This window comes from Euprymna scolopes, chromosome 28 (genome assembly GCF_053919585.1).
Source record: "Euprymna scolopes isolate OS-2025 chromosome 28, ASM5391958v1, whole genome shotgun sequence".
Classification (NCBI taxonomy): Eukaryota; Metazoa; Mollusca; class Cephalopoda; order Sepiida; family Sepiolidae; genus Euprymna; species Euprymna scolopes.
Genome location: NC_136509.1, coordinates 14,461,387 through 14,483,742, shown reverse-complemented (window position 1 = coordinate 14,483,742; position 22,356 = coordinate 14,461,387). Strand labels below are relative to the sequence as shown.

At 33.3% G+C, this 22,356-nt stretch overlaps 1 protein-coding gene across 4 annotated transcripts in view; it reads right to left on the bottom strand.

Annotated features, from left to right (window-relative positions):
• Window positions 1-22,356, bottom strand: part of LOC145249487 (phospholipid-transporting ATPase ID-like) — a 516,252-nt gene that overhangs the window by 367,561 nt on the left and 126,335 nt on the right. The window lies entirely within an intron of this gene.

The following is a 22,356-nucleotide window of genomic DNA, read 5'->3' as shown; positions in this document are numbered from 1 at the left end:
AATACCTAAGCTCAATTTGTTTACACAAAGAGCATTGCTTTATACGCTAATGGTAATTCGTGTATCACTTCTCAATGTGCTCAACTCAAATGGAGGAGCATTATAGTCATCCACATACAGTACTGTTTCGCTGTTTCACAACTCATCAGTGTAGCTAGACAGGCAACTACCTCCAGCCAGGATAGAAACCCGACCGCCTGTATGACAGTCAAGGCTCCTAACCATTATATATATATATATATATATATATATATACTAGCAAAAGTACCCGTCGTTGACTGGGTTCAAAAACAGCCTACAGAAAATGGACTCTGATTTATGAAAGTATAATAGGTTATGAAAAGGAAGGTTTGTAAAGAGATAGCTTCGAATTTGGGGGTATCAAAACCAAAGCAAAATATGATGAAAGTAAAAATAAAATAGATAAACCCCATAATTTATTATACCATACCTGTTCACACTGAAACACTCATCACAATATTCTGTGGATCTATATTAAAAAGCCTTGTTAAACTTTGTGACATATTTCCATTCTATGGAGATCAGGCATGAACGAACACCCCATAATTTTATTATACCATATTTCTTCAAACTGAAACATAATTATCAAAGTATACTTACGCAGATAGATATGAAAAGTCTTTATTAAAGTTTGTGCCTATTTCCATTCTATGGAGGCCAGGCACGAACGCAGACCCCACAATTTATTATACCATCCCTATTTAAGTTAAAACATACTTATCAAAGTATTATGTACATCTATATCAAAAACACTTGCAAACGTTTTTTTTTAATTTTTAAAATTTTTTATTTCCATACTTTGTGGACCAGGCACGAACGCAGACCTCACAATTTTAATGAACCACCGTTCTGCCAGATCAAACATACCCATTCCTGTGTCTCAATACATTTTCTATCATTATATGTAATCGGTTTTTTAAAATAGTCAACCATATAGGAGCCTATTCGTGACCAGACACACACACACACTCCTATAATTTTTTTTTTTTTTTTGTGTGTGTGTACTGAAATTCATATTAAAAACCTTTTCCTATCTATTTAAAAAAAAAAAATACAACTTTGTTATATATGAGTCATGGAATTGCATTCATCTACAGAAGATCTAGCTAATTTGCATATTCTTTTAAACATTTATTTTAATTAATTCCTTATTAGTTTTTTAGGTTTTCTTATGGGATGATCATCTTTAGTTAACTATTACGTGTAATTATATTCATGCAGGTATTCTACATTATTTTTGCATAATATTTGCATAAAAAGATTACAGTAAACACAAACCTCTTTCTATATATATTTATGTATGCGTATATATATTTGTTTAAGAAATGTTACCTACCAAACTCCTATCAGTTTTTGGTCTACAGGCATGAATCTCAATATATAGGATTTTCGAGCCCATGCGAAACTTTATATTTCAGTTTTAGTCGGGGAAAATCGATGCAAAAGTGTGAAAATTTAAAAAAATGGAATTTGCCAGGTAAAGGTCGAACGATGGCATTATAAATATGCATGCATAACGTAATAGCTATTAGTTTATGCTTTAATTTTTAGCCTTGCAGAAACAGGTCTTCATAGTTCGGGCATTAACGTCCAAGAAAAAAGTAAATTGTAAGCTAAATGTTTTGGTTTCAATTCTCGATGATGGCGCACAAGTCATTTCTTTTTTTTTTTTTAACTTATTACGATATGTTGGGTCTAATATAATGTAGTAATACATACGAAATATGCATTACTCAAAATATTATATTCATGCATATTTTTTGACTGGGCAATGCTGGGCGGTCTGCTAGTATCAATATATATATATCTTTGTACAGTTAATGAGAGAGACCCTCAGTAGCTTGCTTCATTAAGAAAAATTAAAAAATAAGAACGAAATAATTGATATATGTATGAAACAGGTTCAGAACATCGGTACCATCGGTTTCAACTCCAGCAGAAAATCATGTACCATTCCATTTTTGTTGGATTTAAAACAGACAAATGTTGTTCTGTACTTCTGTAATATCTCAGTCTCTCATATATAAATATATATATATATATATATATATATATATATATATATATATATATCCGGTTAAATTATTCAGAAGTAAAATTCATAGAATTTAACAAGGTTGACAATTCTCAATAAAAAGATATAATATTTTACTTAATTTACACAAACAAAATTAACATTGATCGCGACAATAAACCTATCGTTTCAATCTAAAAAGAACTCATTAGGCAACCTGAACTTCCGGTCTTAATCGAGGCCAGTCTTTTAATGAATTTCCGATTGACACGACGCTGCCAAATGGTAATTTTGTTTACCTAAATTGAATTATCTATAAATATAAAAAAGGTGTACCGATTAATCGGTAGATAATCGGTAATCAGTATAATTGGCAACTTTGCCGATTAATCGGTAATTGGCTAATTTGGCCTATTAAATTTAAATCATTTTATCACTGCCAACTGACTCATCAGATGGCTTTGACACATTAGCATAATAACTGCTAATTTGACTTAGCATTTAATTAAACGTCTGCCCACTTATGACTTTTTACCTTTATGAAATATTACAAAATGCAAAGTACGATTTCCAATTCTTAAATAATCAAACAATTAGATAAGAACAAATAAATTACAAACCAACTACAAAGTAAAAATTGTAATTCTTTAAGGGAATAACTATAAGCTGAAGTTCTGCACCTGCTGCTGCTCTACTTCCTCTTCTGTTTTAGCTGCCTGTCTCCTCTGCTAACACAGTCTCCTTAGTATTTAAAGTTGAATACTTTTCAGTTGTAATGTGGAAACATTAGACTTTCTCTATTTTCAGGACACAGTCTGTTCCTCATACCACCTGTACTATAGAGCCTCTCACCCTCCAAGATGAAGGTGGTCCGATTAAATATCTTGAAGCCAGTTTACTCAGCAGTGGTAAGGTCTCCTGAGTCTATTTCCACCACTGAAATGGATAATTTGTGCACTAAAGCATAAGAGATTTACTCCTTTTGAGTTCAGATTGTGATTCTTGTATTTTTGTTGTAGTTGCAGTTTCCAGGTTTAACTCAGCTTCTACCTGCTCTAAGTTTTCATTTGTTACTGTAGGCTTATTTGAAACTAATTCATCAAACAGGCTTGAAAGAAATACAGTTTTACTTTCACTTTCATCTTGAGCCTCAACAGAGCTTGAAGAAGTGTATCCTGTTGATTCTGATTCATCATCATAGGTAGAAAATGTAGAAGATGTAGAATCCAATTCTTAGTCTTTTCCATGTCATTCTTTTGAAATTCAAATTTGAATTTGGATCTAGAAAAGCAGACACACAAGTTTTATCATTTAGATAAGATGAAAAAGTTGTTTCCATTGATTCATGGAATTGTTCAACAATGGTAAGGATTCCACTAAAGTCAGAAATATCAGATTTAGATTGGACAACTTTTGAAAGAAATAATCTCAAAGCTAAAATTATAGATATTATCATCGATATAGTTGAAGTTCTGTAACTTGCTTCTTTGGTGATTTTTTTTCAAATAGATTCAGTCACTGGACAATTTTTTGAACAAGTCCCCAATGGTAAGTTGTCATGGTAGATATTTTATAGCGTTGCAAATTCTTGTATGAAAAAAATGAACGAATCTCATTAAAAAGTTCCGGTTTGTGCAAATCATTCGGCTTCCACATATATGTCACGAAAAAGTCCTTTATGATTAATGTTTACTGGATAAAAAATATTATGTTTTTCTGAAAACAAAGTTCGTTTGCTTATTTTAAAACTGGTAAACATTAACCGGAAGGGACTTTTTCTGGGAATTCACTGTAAAGCAGAATGGTCCGCACCAACCGGAAATAATCATTTGTAAATAATCACAGCGTTTACTTGAACAAAGCCAATACAAAAATAAAATAAAGATGTTAAAACAATTTAAAAAAAAACAATAGTACTTAAGCAGAGAACGTTTTGCCAACCTATTTCTTAACATATGGAGGAGAGGGTGTTTTTCTAACTAGTCTGTACTTTCACCTAACATTTTAATAAACAATACAAAACAAGTGATTAGTACCACAACCATTGAAGAAGGACAACTAAGGCTTTTTCTCTGTATGTGTTTGACTGGGAAGGAGTTGAGGGAACCACCTCAAATAGACGAATATAATCAATGCCAAGTGAAGAATTCAACAGAATCACAAAGAAATACCAATTATATAAAGAACTCTATTGTTGATAACATGCAGTTCTTACTTTTATTAAAATTAAATTGATGTTGAACATGTACGTTTACTTAATTACATCGCCATCATAAACAAAGTGAAAAACACTACATTAAATTTTTAAATTTTCTTGACGATACTATAAGTACATGGTGTAAACAGCTGACATTTGGATCTCGCATTTTACAACATGTATTGATTAGACATGCAATATTCCAGAGGTTCTAATAGGTTTTGTGATATGATTTTGAAATTAGTATATGTTTATGACATTTGGTACTTTATTTCTGTCACCAAAATTGAACATTTCAGCATTTTAATCAACTTATAGTTAAGTTGTAGCTGGAATTGTTTAAAAAAATGGGCACAATAATCATTATATATATAATTATATCGAATATTCATATTTACAGTCATTTAATTCAGTTTTATTTGATGATACTTTAAAAACTGTCCATCAGTGCAATTTTTTCTATTGTAAATGATGCAATTTTCACTTTTCACATCCCAAAAATGAAGACCGAAATTGAATTAGAAATAATTGTACTTTTAATTCCTACTGTCTTATATTAGGAATGATGAAAGCATCTTTTTTTTTTTTTTTTTTTTTTTTACATGGAGTTCACCACTTATCAAGGCCCAATGGCCACTCAGGGATAAGGGTTATTCTGTGTACAGTAATGAAAGGGATAATGTAGCAATAGTATTGGAGAATTGGTAAGGTGTCATTACTTAGGGGGGGGGCGGTTCATCAGGAATTTGTTTGTGTTGGACTTGAAGACATCCAGGTTGAAGTCGGGAGGGAAACAGGCAAGCGGAACAGAGTTCCACAGGCGTGCAGTTCTAAGAAAGAAGCTTTGTTCATGGTATCTATGTTTTGATTTAGGCACAGGTAGGGAGTGGGGAAAATTATTGATGGTGGTTTCAGCTAGTCGGGTGTTTTTTGAGAAAGATTGGCGAGGGGGATCAGAGAATGGAGCTCAGATGAGTACCTGCCATGGAAATAACGATAGAACAATGACAGGTTCGCTACGTCTCTTCTGTGGGAAAGAGGTTGCAGGGTAGAGAAAAGGGCATCCCCCCATCAAGCCACGGAGTCTATTTTGTGACATTTTTACTTGTTATTCTTTGTCAGTTGGTTTCAAAGTTGCCATGTTTTAATTGACTCACGTTTTCGCTTCTTCATCCTCAGCAGGGTAGTGTATGCTGCTGACCATCAGTGGAATGTAAATGTAAAATCCAATTTTAAATATGTTTTCTATGCCAATATTTTAAAATAATTATATGAATCATGGAACTAGGAAATTAGACATACACAAGTTTTTACCATTTAGATAGAAAGAAAATCTTGCTCCCATTGATAACCTGAATTGTTCAATAATGGTAAGAAGGATTCCATTAAAGTCAAGAATACTAGAATTTGATTGGACAGCATTTTTGACAAAAATAAACTCAAATCTAAATTTCTATGTATTATCATTGATATGATTGATGTTCTGTAACTTGCTTCTTTGATTTTTTTTCAAATGGATTCAGGAACTGGATATTTTTTCAAACAAGTCCCCATTGGTAATCTTATCAACGGCACACATTACAAGAGCTTTTCATTGTTAATTTATTTTAAGCATATAATATGTTGAATTCCACCATGTGGTCACATCTTGAATGAGTTTGTTCTTCCAAATTAAACTGATCCTGTATTTCAGTTAATTTATTTAGTAAATTTATTAATAGAAAGTGATTAAAGTGAGAAACTATTTCTGTTAAATGATGTAATCGTTGTATTCACAGCCTGAGTTACAACGTATGTACTTATTTTAAATTAAATTCTCTGACACTGACACTGACATTGACATTGACATTGACATTGACACTGACATTGACATTGACATTGACATTGACACTGACATTGACACTGACATTGACAACTATATTTGTTCCTGAATCCCGCAAGACGTTTTATTGAAGATTTACTCATCCAGAGCATTGTGCAATTCTTCACTTGTATGTGCATCAAGAAATGGAACCACTCTAAACACAGCTCTGGACGGTCCAAAGTCATTTGAAAACCAATGAGCTGCCAACCTCAGAAATGGAGCATTATCTGTTGTAGCTGTCCAAATGTCTGTAGTTCATGAAATGTTGCTAATTTCAACAAAAGACAGTTGAATTTTTGTTTTACTTTTATAAATATATCAAAAATTATTTTGCAGTGAAGTATTTTGCGATGGAATGTTGTAATTTAAACAAAGTTTTGCAATAAGCCTATTAAATCCAATGTCAGATGTTACAGAATATGGTTGGATATCAGTAGCAATCATTTCTCTAAATAGATTTCTTGTGACCTGTGATCATTAGTATCCCAAACTTTCTCTTTGGTCAATATTGATTATATAGTAGATTGGTGTTTCGCTAGCGGCTTGTAGTTACTGCCACTTCTTCCTGGAATGTTTGTCCCTGAATAGTCATTGTGATTCCTTTTCTCATTTGCAGCTTTTTTTACTTCTTTCTTTTCAAAGGAATCATCACTTATCAAGGCCCAGAGGCCACTCGAGGATACGAGTTAAAGAGTGTACATTGGTCAAAAGGACACTATCATAGTAATCATTAGCAGTGTAAATTTGGTAAATTGGATTACTTAAGGAGAACGGCTCAGCAAGAGTTTGTTTACATTGGACTTGAAGACGGCCATAATCTGGTTTGTTTCCAGCAAGAAATAGTTGAATTCTTGTTTTACTTTTGTACGTACATCACTGGAAAATAATTTTCGATATGTTTTTGATGGAATGCTGTAATTTGAACAAAGTTTTGCAACAAGCATGTGAAATACAATGTCAGATATTACAGAATATGGTTCAATATTAACAACAATCATTTCTCTTATCACACCTGTGATCATTAATATATCCATTTTCTGGGGGGAGGGGGGGCTAATATTGATTCTATAGTAATTTGGTGTTTCCCTAGAGGCTCGTAGTTGCTGCCACTTGTTCCTGGAATGTCTGCCTCCAAATATTCATTGTGTTTTCTTTTCTGATTTGCAACTTTTTCTTCTTTTTAACGAACCTTTCTAAGATGGTTTAACATATTAGTCATTGTAAAAGTTTTTGCTGATTTGTCACCCTTTGATGTGATGGTTTGACATATGTTGCAAGCAGCTGTATTCTTATTCTTGGGATTGACATCAAAATACTTCCAGCAGAAATTGAATGGTTGAAGGTTGTTGTTAATACTTAGCTAATTTATTACGTATTTAAATAACTTATTACTAATTAGATATCAGACATTTGTCTCAATAAAACGTACATTATCTAAACCAGAAAAATAAAAAGGTCTGCAATGGTAGCAAGAGTCTGAAAATGAGGAACAAGAGTATGACTGATGAAGAATAATTTATTTTTGGTTCGCATATTGTCGCGATTTACTGTACAATTCCTGATCATGAAAACTGAAAGGCGAAGCAATAATTTTCTTTGATGGTGATTTAAAAAAAATAAAATAATTCCATAGGATGAGAAAGTAGGGAAATTTTCCATATGTTTACATCTATTTGCCTCTAATTCAGTGCAGTTGTAAAAGTCTACATGTTCACCGTTATTTGATAATATGGTTTAAACGATGCATATCTCTTCAATAAATTTTCACTGGCAAGCAACAGACGGTGTTAACTTGTCTTCCTTTCTAATATAATTGATATTAGTATCATTTATGACAACAAAATTTGCTGATAAATCGGCATTAGAAAACCTATTAATCGACCGATTAATCGGTAATCGTCCAATTTAATAATCGGTACATCTCTAACACACACACACACACACATTATATATATATATATATATATATATATATATATATATATATATATATATATACACACACTTAACTACAAAAACATATAGATATGCTATTTTGCTTAATATTATAAGGTGATATATATTTCCAGTATTTACTTCAATAGTGCTCAATGTATGAACAGAGCTTAGTATAAAAATACATATGGCAAGTAAGTTACATTACTCCAAGACAGAACAGACAGCAGACTTAAGAGTTTTCTTTCTAGATGCATGTTTCAACAAAGATTGAGGGTGCATCTCTCTCAGTGGATTAAACGTGTACCCCAGATACCAACCTGAAAATTTCTATGTCATGGCGTGGACATATATATATATAATGAGAGAGAGAGAGAATAGCACTATTTACCCGCACATCTGGGAAAGGACTAGAAAAGCTGATCCAACGAAACTAAATTTTAAGCTAGTCACCAACTGTTCACACTAGCAAGACCAAAAAGACGAAGCATTATTAGAAAGAAAAAAAATAACAGATTAATGATATCCACATGGACTTTAAAAACACCTCGTCATCACAAAAAAGTCCAAAAATAATCTTGAGCAATGAATTAGTAATTTTGCAAAGAAACTAGCTAGCACTTATTGTTAATGTGACGTACGAACATTAGCGAAGGATGATTATTTCTGTCATTTAATATTTTAGTTTATCTCTATACTAACGGGGGGGTGGGGCTTTGACTGAACGAAGGCAGTGAAAAGTAACATTCAAAACAGAGAATCAGCAACTATGTCCCAGAGCCTAGCTGGGGTCCGAACACAGTACCCCCGTAATAATAATAAAGGGTTGGGTTCGAGACTCCTAACAAACGGTTCCCCAGTTCGATACAAAACACCTGATGAAGGCCGGAGGGCAAAACGGCCGAAACGTTGTGACGATAACAACCAAGATGAGGAAGTCAGTCCGACAATCTCAATCAATGAAAACACCTCATCTCGAAAATACAGACAATTACTAGTCATACCCTTGTTCCTTATTTTTGGACTCTTGCTAACATTACATGTCTTTATTTTTCTGGTTTAGATAATGTATATTTTATTTAGATAAATTACTTATTAGATATCAGACGTAAGTCATTTAAATACGTAAAATATTAACTAAATATTAACAACCTTCAACCATTATGGCAACCAGTTTCAGCTGAAAGTATTTTGATGTCAATCCCAAGAATACAGCTGCTTGCAATTTATGCCAAACCATCGCATCAAAAGGTAGAAAATCAGCAAAAATTTTACTATGACTAATATGCCAAACCATCTTAGAAAGGTTCGTTCAAAAGAATCAAAGGTTGCAAATAAGAAAAGGAAGCACAATGAATATTCAGGGACAGACATTCCGGGAACAAGTGGCAGCAACTACGAACCTCCAGTGAAACACAAAATTACTATAGAATTAATATTGGCCAAAACGAAAGTTTGGGATACTAATGATCACAGGTCACAAGAGATCCATTATCTGATAGGAGAAATGATTGCTGGCGATATTCAACCATATTTTATAACATCTGACATTAGATTTAATAAGCTTATTGCAAAACTGCGTTCAAATTACAGCATTTCATCAAAAAAGTACTTAATTGCAAAATAATTTTCAATATATTTTCAAAAATAAAACAAAAATTCAATTGTCTCTTGCTGAAATTATCAGCATTTCATGAACTACAGACATTTGGATAGCTACAACAGATAATGCTCTATTTCTGAGGTTGGCAGCTCATTAGTTTTCAAATGACTTTGAACAGTGCAGAGCTGTGCTTTACGAATATGCATGCATAACGTAGTAGCTATTGGTTCATGTTTTAATTTTTAGCCTTGCAAACATGTCTTCATAGCTCAGTCATTAACAGTAGAGGAAAAAATAAATCGTAAGCTAAACGTTTTAGTTTCGATTCTCGGTGGTGGTGCACAAGTCATTTTTTTTTTAACTTTTGAAATCATGACTATATATTGGGTCCAATATAATAATAAATACGAAATCTGCAGTCAAAATATCATATTTGAGCATATTTTACAATCAAGCAATGCCGGGCATCCTGCTAATCTTCAATAAAGTTTTCTAAGTCTTGTGGGATTCAGGAGCAAATATGGTAGCTGGTGCCAGGGAATGTGATTTAGAATAATTATCATACATTGTAACTCAGGCTGTGAAGACAAGCATTACATCTAACAGAAATACAGTTTCTCACTTGAATCGCTTTCTATTAACAAATTAACTGAAATGTAAGATCAGCTTAATTTGGAAAAACACTCATTCAAGATATGACCACATGGTGAAATTCGACATATTATATGCTTAAAATAAATTAAGAACAGCGAAAAATTCTTGTAATGTGTGCTCTTAATAAGATTTCTACCATAACACCTTACCAATGGGGACTTGTTTGGAAAAATATATCCAGTTCCCAAGTTCATTTGAAGAAATCACCAAAGAAGCAAGTTACAGAACATCAACCATATCAATGATAATACATACAAATTTAGATTTGAATTTATTTTTGTCAAAAATGCTGTCCAATCTGATTCTAGTATTTCTGACTTTAGTGGAATCCTTACTGTTGTGGTTGCAAGGTTGAACAATAATTAGTAAGGAAATACAATGAAGACGCAAACAACAAGATAACGCAATAATAAGTGTATTAAAGAAAAGGTATATTTACAATATGTACAAATGACGGTGTCGAGTCAGAGAGTCTTGGTGGGAGGACATGTATGCTCTTCGGCGTCACTTCCGGTGGCATTTGAGTAAGACACGCCAAGGCCAACCTAGGCTTGCCATTTATAGTGTTATGTTATACGCATATGCAAATAATTGGTTGCCACCACAACACTTACTATTATTGAACAATTCAGGTTATCAATCGAAACAAGATTTTCCTCCTATCTAAATGATAAAAACTTGTGTATGTCTAATTTCCTAGTTCCATGATTCAAATAAGTATTTTAAAATATTGGCATAGAAAACATATTTAAAATTGGATTTTACATTGACTTTCCACTGATGACCAGCAGTATACACTACCCTGCTGAGGATGAAGAAGCAAAAACATGTGTAAATTAAAACATGGCAATTTGAAACCAACTCACACAAATTGTGACTAGTAAAAATGTCACAAAAGATGCTTTCATCACTCCTAGTATAAGAAGACAATAGGAAGTACAAGTACAGTTATTTCCAATTAAATGTCGGCCTTCATTTTTGAAATGTAAAAAGTGAATATTGAATCATTTATCATAGCAAAATTTCACAGATGGACAATAAAGTATCATAAAATAAAACTGAATTAAATCACACTAAATATGAACATTCAATATAATTTTATACATAATGGTTATTATGTTTATGTTTTTAAACAATTTTAGCTGCAACTTACTTCATTATAAGTCAATAAAAATGCTGATATGTTGAATTTTGTTGGCAGAAATAACATACCAAATGTCATAAAGATATACTAATTTCACAAAACCTATTAAAAGATACAGATCTGGAATATTGCATGCCTAATCAATGAATATTGTAGAATGCTTTATCCAAATGTCAGCTCTTTACACCATGTATTTCTAAAATAAATAAAAAAGGAAATGTAATAATTTTATGTAGTGTCTTTCACTTTGCTTATCATAACGATATAATTAGGCAAATGTTGAACATCAATTTAATCTTAAAGAGCTGCATGTTATCAAAAATAGGTCTTTATACAATTGGTATTTCTGTTGAATTCTTTGCTTGACATTGATCACATCCATCCATTTGAGGTGGTTCCCTCAACCCCTTCCCCAGTCAAACACATACAGAGAAAAAACTTTGTCCTTCTTTAATGCCTGTGGCACAAATCACTTGTATTGTTTATTAAATTGTTAGGTGAAAGTACAGACTAGTTAGAAAAACACCCTCTCCTCCACATGTTAAGAAATGGGTTGGCAAAAAGTTCTCTGCATAAGTACTATTATTTTTTTTTTTTTTTAACATCTTTATTTTATTTTTTGTATTGGCTTTGTTCAAGTTTGTGATCGTCTACAACTGGTTTATTTCCGGTTTGTGTGGACTGTTCTGCTTTACATTGACTACCCAGAAAAAAGTCCGTTCTGATTAATGTCTACCAGTTTTAAAATAAACAATCGAACTTGGATGTTTTTCAGAATAACAGAATATTTTTTTATCTGGTAAACATCATAAAAGACTTTTTCATGACATATAGGTGAATTAGAAGGATTTGCACTAATCAGAAATTTTAACAAGAGATTCAATTTTTTTCATACAAGAATTTGCGACGCTATAAAATTCCTATCTTAACAACTTATCATTGGGGACTTGTTAAAAAAAATTGTCTAGTTAGTTTAGAGATATTATACAACGTCAATGATAATATCTACAATTTTAGCTTTGAGGTTAATTCTTTCAAAAGCTGCCGAATCTAATTCTGATATTTCTACTTTAGTGAAAAAAAGTGCAAACAAACAAATGGACAAACGATTTTGGGGCAATTTTGCCTCTAAAATGGCCCCTAGGGGAGGGAGCAACCAGACCTATCCAGGTAAAATCCATTCTGGCAAACATTTACTTTCACCATGTTTGTGCAAAATTTTTTTAAAATCCAAGGCCTGGTTATTAAGAAAAATGTGAACAAACAAACCGTCGGGTGAATTACTAGTGTCGGGGGGGGGGGGGGGGGGCCAATAATCACGAGAGGAAGTGGATCAGTTTTCACACCTAGGCAGTATTTTAGTATCTACTCCCACTTGTAAGAAGTATGTAAGAAAGACAAAAGAAAAGGACTGCCTATTTCACCTTTGGTCAATTAAATTCTGTGTTCAACAACGACACACGAATGATGACCACTAAAATCATAATTTTCTGGGCAATAGTTTTATCCACATTTTTATACTCATGGAAATGATATAAAAATCCTAGATTCTTTATAGTTATGACCGATTTGCACACGTCATATTTATGTGTTATCCTGTTTATGATTTGTTTTTCATATGTAGCTTTTATTTTCATTGGGTTTTAATGTTGGTGAAGATGAAATTGCATACATGGGCCCAATTACTTAAAATTGTTTCTTTTTTTTTTTGTTTGTTTTTTTTTTTGAATATCTGGTCTAAAGTATATATTTCATATATATTTCATTTAAATCCGGAAAAAGCAAAAATTCAGACAAAATGATCCTTTGTCTTGTTTTGTACTAATGAAACACTGCTTGTCAAGGCATCAAAAATCACTCAAGCATAATAGTTAACGATACACCAACAAATAAAAAGGCGTAGATCTTATATACATAAGTTAAAGAAAGTGTTTCTCTATTTTATTGACGTGAATAGGTCCCAAAACAAAGACGCACAATCCGTTTCATTAAGGCAAATATTAGTTGCTTTTCTAAAAACATAAAAATTGTATTTCCAATCAAATCTAATATTTAATCCTGATCAGGATTTTATTTTTGATTATTCAGAAGAAAAGAAAGAAGTTATACCTTCGCACTCATAAATCCTCCCACTGTCACCCATAACACAGAACAAATTTAAAGCAAACTAGTTGTAGTAGTAGTAGTAGTATTAATATATCATTAAATAAAATAGACAATTCATATCTACTTATTCTGGATTAGATCCTCTCCAACCTTTTAATTTTCTTGTTTCAGGCAAGAACTGGATGATGTAGTTGTCATAATTACTGTACGTTCAAGTACTTTCGAATCCACCCAAATTTATCAGGAATTAGCTGAAGTGATTTTGGATTATTTAAAGAAGTGTTTATATATATATATATATATATATAGGCAACGCCATACTTAAACACCTAATAAACATCCTAATCTCCGGCTCCAATTTTGAAAGCTTTTATGAACACATTACTAACAATCACAAACTCGAAATATTAGAAAAGTTATTAATTAAAATTCCAAAAATTCAAAAGGGGACTAGAGTTTCATGTGTGTCCTATCAATAAAAATGCCTATACACAAACGTCTGGGAACTTGTTGAAGGCACCTTGTAATATTACAATTTTTTATCCCAGACAACACTGAGTAAAACAAATAGTTTTGATCAATTCCTAATTTCAAAAAAGAACATCGGAATTGAAACGCATTTCCAATTATCTGTATTTTATTAGTTTCCTTTTATGTCAAATAAATTGTCCTTATTTGTAATATCCGATTATCTGGGTCATCAAACTTGGTTCTGTCAGCACTTCCAAAGCCAAATAAACACACATGCATCTAGTGTCTCATGTTTCAAGATTGACCATCTGTCGACACGGAATGATCTTAAATCGTCTGGGTCAGCCATTGTATGATTCAGCTGGTGATCAATGGGAATTGTTCGCTAGACAACAAAAATATTCAACAACTTCTCCAGCATCAACCAGAATGCCAGTCTCTGTCACTGCTAGAAAAATGCTAATTCTTTCTTTCACCTGCTAGCCAAAGAAAAATGGCTTTTTCTTTCAGAAATTGTAATCGTCGTTAAAACGTGGAAAACTGAATTTTTGTTAAAAGTACATTTCACAGAGAAACTCTGCTATTATTCAAAAGAAACTTTGAACGGAGGCATAAGAAGAAATGATTAGAACAATGTTTAAATGATACACAAGCAATATTAAAATACAGTATTGTATCTTAATATTACTTGTGTATCTTTTAACCTAGACGGCACGTACACCCATATGCTTGTAACGTGATCGACCTGAGAGAGTGAATTGCCCCTCATTGGGGAGCCGGGTATGCTAAGATAGCTTTAATAGATCCCAGGCAATGGCAGATATCCCAAAGACTTAAAGTAAGGGATATAGATATATATTTTATTTCATTGTCAAAATATATATATTTGCTTAATTGTTTGAAAATCAGATATATTTTGTTCTTCAAAAATGACGACAGGAAATGTTGGAACAATGGCGTTGACATCGTGTGGCCTGGTGAACTCAATGCCAGGGATTCTGACTGACAGCCGATGAACTCTGGCGGTCATGGGAATAGATATCATATTTGGGTCTCAGATTGCAAGCTAGTGACCTGGCTGAATTGCACACTCGCAATCTGGGGTTTTCCGCAAATACGTGGCATAATTTGATTGGCTTAGGAATTTTCCACCCTGAACACACACAGCAATACATAATGTTAGTGTTGTGCGAAATTAGTGAGTTTCCAGCCAGAGTTTGTGCACGAAACTCAAAGTAACAATACCGCTCCCTGAAGACGTGACCACTTCCCTCTCTATCCGCCGCCGCCTCTGAGGAGAAATGTCTTAAGAACTTCATGTGTACATATATGTAAAAAGTCTGTAACATTTGTGAAATTAACCTTCCGTAGAATAGAATTCAAGCGTCTGTTGTCTTTCTTGCCTGCATGAGTTTTGTTATTCATTTTCAGCATACCAGAAATCTGATGTGACCGCCTCTCAGAGATTTAGATGACACGAGCCGAGTTTTCGAAGTTTCACAAAGACGATCAGGGGTCCTTGCATAACTTCTCCAGAGAGGGTGTTACATGCTACAAAAGTTAAATATATCCCTGGTAAAATCATCCGGCAAAGCAGCAACTTTATGGGAACCTACCTACCATATCAACCACTCTCAGGAAGCAAGGTCTATGATTTGCTGGTCGCTGCAAGAGGAGCAAGCAAGAACTGGTGAGAAATGTATTGTGGATCAAGGGCGCATGAGAACAGGATAACCTAGATCCATGTACAGCCATCAAATTGCACATGACTCCAACTGAAGATTCCAGGCAGCTGATGGAATATAGGGAAATCTGGAGAGAGTCATATTGGTCTGGACAAGGAGCCCAACCAGATAGGTAGATGAGGATAGGAGGAGAATTAAAATAAGACTGAAGATGGATTAGGATTTAAAATTATGGTTATCGTACAAAACAGATACAGGTATTTATCTTGGAGTCACACTATTAACATGTTTTTGATCACTTATGAGGGTATGACTCCAATGATTTCGACGATCGTTTTTATAACGACGGTTATGAAAACTAATCAGAAGCTTCAAATATTATCATAAAAAATATCGAATTTTGGATTGAATTCAGTTCGCTGCCATTCTCTGTATCAAAACAACTGAATGGTGACTGCATTGATTCTTCGCCGCCATCTTTGTTACTAAGATTTACTCAACACTCGAAATCGTAACTGCATCGATTCTTCAATTTGATTTACTGCTGCCATCTTTGTTCAACATACTGTCTTAACACTTTAACTCTAAATCTAGAAGAGATTTAGAGTAATTTTAGACATTGAGCATTAGTAGAAGACACACGGTACCTATACTGTTACAGCGCGTATGAACACGCGGGAAAATATTAGCAGGAGCTGTAAGATAGCTGGTTTGTGAAGATGTTAGCAAGCCTAAAAAAACCACATGTCATGTGCAAATTAGGAAGTAGGCTCGAACTTGTGCGACAAAAAAAAAAAAAAAAAAAAGACACCATATGGCCGGGAGAAGCAAAGTGCGCATTGCAAAAGATGGATTAAAGTCGAAAACAAGAAATGGTTAGCTACGAACAGCATAAGGAAGAGTAGAAAGAAAAACACGTGTGGAAAGAGATGAATGTGTGGCCCCTTGATGGTGGTGGCGAGAGACTTTTAAGCTGGTGTTGGGACGGCAGGGTGTTGTTAATCTCATGGCATATTTTTTTTTTATTTTAAAAGAAACTATAAAAAAAAAGTCTCCTCTCAACATGACATTTTTTTTAATTATAAAATAAATTAAAATACATTAAAATAAATTAAAATAAAATAAATTAAAATAAAATAAATTAAAATAAAATAAATTAAAATAAAATAAATTAAAATAAAATAAATTAAAATAAAATAAATTAAAATAAAATAAATTAAAATAAAATAAATTAAAATAAAATAAATTAAAATAAAATATAAAATAAAATAAAATAATATAAAATAATATAAAATAATATAAAATAAAAAATAAAATAAATTAAAATAAAATAAAATGATATAAAATAAAATAATATAAAATAATATAAAATAGCCAATTTGAAACCATAAACAGACAGCTGTATTTTTTTTTTTAATTTTTTAGAAAGGAAATGGTTTTAATGGTTTTTAATTGATAAAGAGTGAATATAAAGGGGGTTAATTTGTTTCTCATTAATTAATGCTTTTGATGGTATTTTGTTACACTGGACATACGCACAAGTAAATTAATATTTAGATGAAAGAGGAAAAATTACGTACAAGTTTTATAATCTTTAGTAATAAATTCAGAAAGTAAAAACTTATCTCTTAACTTCTTGAATGTTCATCTCGTTTGTGCAACCATTTCTATGGAGCATGGCATGTGGACTTATTATTGCCGTCTTTTTACAGGAATGGGATATCTAATAATCTCTAGATGGGGGGGAGGAGCTTTCCTCTTTATTTTTTTTTTTAAAGCTCAACCTAAAATAACTTTTTTTCATTATTTACAATTTTAATTGCAGATATAGAGAACAGATAGAAGACACAAGTGACCTATTCAACGTCCTGTCATATTTAAGAAATAAGTTTGTCAAAAAAAGAAAAAAAAAAAAAAGAAATGAATTCATGATTTTGTAAAACCGAAGGTATCGATGAGCAACCATATATATATATATGTCATCCACATACACTGTTTCGCTATATCACAGCTCTTCAGTGTGGTCAGACTAGCAACTGCCTCAAGTCAAGATCAAAACTTGACTACCTAAGCAACAGTCGGCACTTCTAACAGTTACGCTATTTTTGGCTACAGCTATATAAGATTTGTTGTCGGCGTCTTTTAGCGATATTAACAACTTCGAAATGTTTTTTTTTTTTTTTTGCTACCTTAGCGAAAATAATGAATCAAATAACAGAGTTTTGATGTTATTAATATCAGTAAAAAAAATGCCAACAACGAATCTTGAATTTAAAAGCGATAAAAACCGTGCATTCAAATGGTGATTCATCGTAGCTCATTTGTACAATACTAGACTACGAATGTTGGGGTCATGAGTTCAATCTTAACCCATGCTGATGACAGCTGAGAGCTAGAAACATGCATGTCTATGCGTATATCTTTCATGCACATTATATTTAATAGTAAAAATAAATAAATATAATAATTATTCTTTTATACCTATAGACACTGGCATTTCATGCTTACGCAATCATCAGTGTCGGAGGTGACAATTCCTGCTGGTTGGGAGTTTCGAACCTAGTCACAAAGCTACCTTTGACTCAATTTACCTCCGGGACACCAAACAATTACCACGAGAATGAAACTAGAAAATTCAGAGTGTTCAGACGAGCAGAAGTCGTGAATGTTGCATATATGCTAGTTGACTGCCTCTTAGTTTATACTGGCAATGATACCCGGCGTTGCTCAGGTGTTTGTAGATGTAAAAGAAAAAACGTGTTAGTAGGGAGAGAGGCTCGAACCTGTGACAAACCCTAAGGCGGAAAAGAAAGTGAAAGAAAACATGACATTTTACTGCTACGCTACGAAGCCATAGGAAGTGAAAAAGCGTTGAAACTTAGCGATGTCAATCAAAAAGTTGACTTGCTAAATGAATGCAGAAATTAACGTTGGCTGAAGGCCAGTTAAGCTTTCTGCCGTTTCTCCCCACGATGTTGGGGAAAACCAGTTCCACACAAAAAGGAAGTGTCCAAATGAATAGCAATTGTCTGATATGAGGGGTTTTCCTGACATTGATCAAAGCTAATTGGGTGGACCTCTTAGAACTGCACATGACATCAGCCATTCCTCAAGGAAATGACCATTTCAAAAGTGTCTCAATATTCTTTGGAGTGTAGGTAATTCCCAGGATGAAGATTTAAAATATAAAAAAGGAGCACTGTTATGAAATGAGACAATATGAGAATGGTGATTTGACCCTTTGCCTAGAAAAAAAAAACAAACGTAGTATCTGTTCTCATACTACACTTCAGCTTATCTGTTCTCGTTCAGTTAAAGAGAAAATCTAGACTCAGGAAATGTTTATATTTGTCTTAATCTAGGGTGCCTCCTTTTAGAGGGAGTTAGATTTTCTCCCTAATTAAAAAAAATGATTTTATGGCCAAATCTGCCCCCCCCCCCCGTGATGAAGCAAGCAAATAGGGGCAAAAGTAGCAGAAAGAGGTTCGGAGTGATAAAGTAACAGTGACCTGGATAGAGAGTGGAAAGGTGTTGGATCATATCAAAAGAGGGTGGGGCTTAAAGAGAAGCAGGTCAGGATTTGCATGGCAAAGAAGAAAAACTACACAAAGAGGAAGAAAAAGACGGGGAAAAAGACAGAGAAAAAGAAAAGATGGAGAAAAAGAAAAGACTGGGTAAAAGAAAGAAAAGACGGAGAAAAAAGAAAAAAAAAGGTAACTTAAAAAAAAAAGGAGGCAGAGAAAAAAAAAAAGGAGGCGGAGAAAAAAAAAAAAGGAGGCGGAGAAAAAAATAGAGACGGAGAAAAAAAAAGAGACGGAGAAAAAAAAAGAGACGGAGAAAAAAAAGAGACGGAGAAAAAAAAGAGACAGAAAAAAAAGAGACAGAAAAAAAAGAGACAGAGAAAAAAAAAGAGACAGAGAAAAAAAAAGAGACAGAGAAAAAAAAGAGACGGTGAAAAAAAAGAGACGGTGAAAAAAAAGAGACGGAGAAAAAAAAGAGACGGAGAAAAAAAAAGAGACGGAGAAAAAAAAAGAGACGGAGAAAAAAAAAAGAGACGGAGAAAAAAAGAGACGGAGAAAAAAAGAGACGGAGAAAAAAAGAGACGGAGAAAAAAAGAGACGGAGAGAAAAAGAGACGGAGAAAAAAAAGAGACGGAGAAAAAAAAAGAGACGGAGAAAAAAAAGAGACGGAGAAAAAAAAAGAGACGGAGAAAAAAAAAAGAGACGGAGAAAAAAAAAAGAGACGGAGAAAAAAAAGAAACGGAGAAAAAAAAGAGACAGAAAAAAAAGAGACAGAGAAAAAAAAAGAGACGGTGAAAAAAAAGAGACGGTGAAAAAAAAGAGACGGAGAAAAAAAAGAGACGGAGAAAAAAAAGAGACGGAGAAAAAAAAGAGACGGAGAAAAAAAAAGAGACGGAGAAAAAAAAAGAGACGGAGAAAAAAAGAGACGGAGAAAAAAAGAGACGGAGAAAAAAAGAGACGGAGAAAAAAAGAGACGGAGAAAAAAAAGAGACGGAGAAAAAAAAGAGACGGAGAAAAAAAAAGAGACGGAGAAAAAAAAGAGACGGGGAAAAAAAAAGAGACGGAGAAAAAAAAAGAGACGGAGAAAAAAAAAGAGACGGAGAAAAAAAGAGACGGAGAAAAAAAGAGACGGAGAAAAAAAAAGAGACGGAGAAAAAAAAGAGACAGAGAAAAAAAAGAGACGGAGAAAAAAAAAGAGACGGAGAAAAAAAAAGAGACGGAGAAAAAAAAGAGACGGAGAAAAAAAAAGAGACGGAGAAAAAAAAGAGACGGAGAAAAAAAAAGAGACGGAGAAAAAAAGAGACGGAGAAAAAAAAAAAGAGACGGAGAAAAAAAGGTCTAGAAAAAAAAGGCAGATATAAAAGAGGTGAGAAAAAAGAAGGCAGAGAAAAAAGAAGGCAGAAAAAAAAGGCGGAAAAAAAGGAAATGGCGAAAAAAAAAAAAAGGAAAAAGACGGAGAAAGAAAAATCCACGTCAACAGACAACACAAATATGACACAAATTTAAAATACAAAGTTATTTTGTCGAATTTTCAAAGTCAAACCCAAACAGCATTTTAGCTAACAAATCAAAATTTGTTTCTGACTAGCCAATTTGCATTTGTTAAACTATGTTATTGAAAATGTAATGTTTTTTTCTACAATTTATTTTAGAAATAACTTAGGACAAACAATTGCTAATATGAAACATTAAGTAATTACATACAACTAATAATCAACAAGGTGATGTTGCTAGTCTCAGTCTATTCTGTCCAACTTTTTACGTTCAAACACGTCTCCTCCCCGCATTATGTATTGAGAATTTGAACAAAACAGTCGATTCCATAGTTTGAAAGAGTATCCAAGTTAAGCTGGTCACACACCTGCCACCAACCTTGGTAAAATATCATGCAGGAAAAAGGTGTAAGGTTGTACAGAGTTTCAGATTTTAAGAAATTACAAGTTTGTATCTAAGATCCGCTCGTCAGATGTACTGCACCTATCCGAAGGGAGGTGGGGGAGGGTTAGGGTTAGGGAAGTGGGGGAGCAGTCACAAAGAAGGAAATTATCGTCTTTTATTTTGGCAAATAGCAAACACATGGGAAAAATGGGAAATGAGAGATGCGAAAGTTTGGGAAGAGATCTTATTAACAGAGCACAACCCACACCTCATTAATGGGTGCCTTGTTTTTAGAGCAAACAGGAAGAGAAAGTCTCTCACATGCCTTAGTGCACACCCCTGCACTCACACACGCACCGTAACCACCACGATGCAGACTGGAATGTTCTGCTGGTTTGAGAAGTCTTCGGGTTAAATTCACTGTGAATTATCACTTTGAAAGTGTATTTACTCTTTCTATGAAGTCAATGTGTTTGGTTTATCCATCATCTAATTCCAGCTGATGTAGTTATCTATAGCATAAATCTCACCTGTCTGTTTAAATGTGTGTATGTATGTCTGCCTAAAACTTTCGATAGAGACGACAGATTTTCACGAGATCGGTATCGTTTTGAAGCTCGACCCTTCAGACGACAAATATCGAAAAATTAGCCAAAAACATTAATTCCTTCACCCTCAACTGGGCACTTTTTTACAGGGAGGGGTCGCTTTTTTCGCCGATATTTTCGAAAGTCATCCCTGCTTTTCGATTGACTGGCTTTAATTTAAACCTACGTCACTTCCGGTTTGGCGATAGGCGCAACAGCAAACACGTTACTTTTTTATCCACGTTCTTTTCCTCATTTGCGGTACGGGTTCGAGCCTGCCTACCTACTACCACTTTTTTTTTGTGTTGCTCAGCATACATCTCCAAACAGCCAGGCTAGTTTTTTAGAAATGGACTTCTTACAAAGTGCTAAAATTGACTTTTTATAAAAAAAAATTATAAATAAAGAATTAAACAAAATAAAACAATTTTTTGAACCGAAGTGGAATTTCTGTTTTTTGGGGTTTTTTTTTTTTAGATGAAGATTGATAATTTGTATTATTTGGACTACTGTTTCCATCTTAGTTATTTTCATATTTCAGCCGATGCCGAATGAAGATATTGAAGAGTCTGGCATGGCTGACCACATATGGAGGGGAAAGAGAAAGCATCTGCTCTTATAGGACAAAGTAAAAATCATAGACAGAAGAACATTGGAGTGTAAGAAGTTTCAAAGA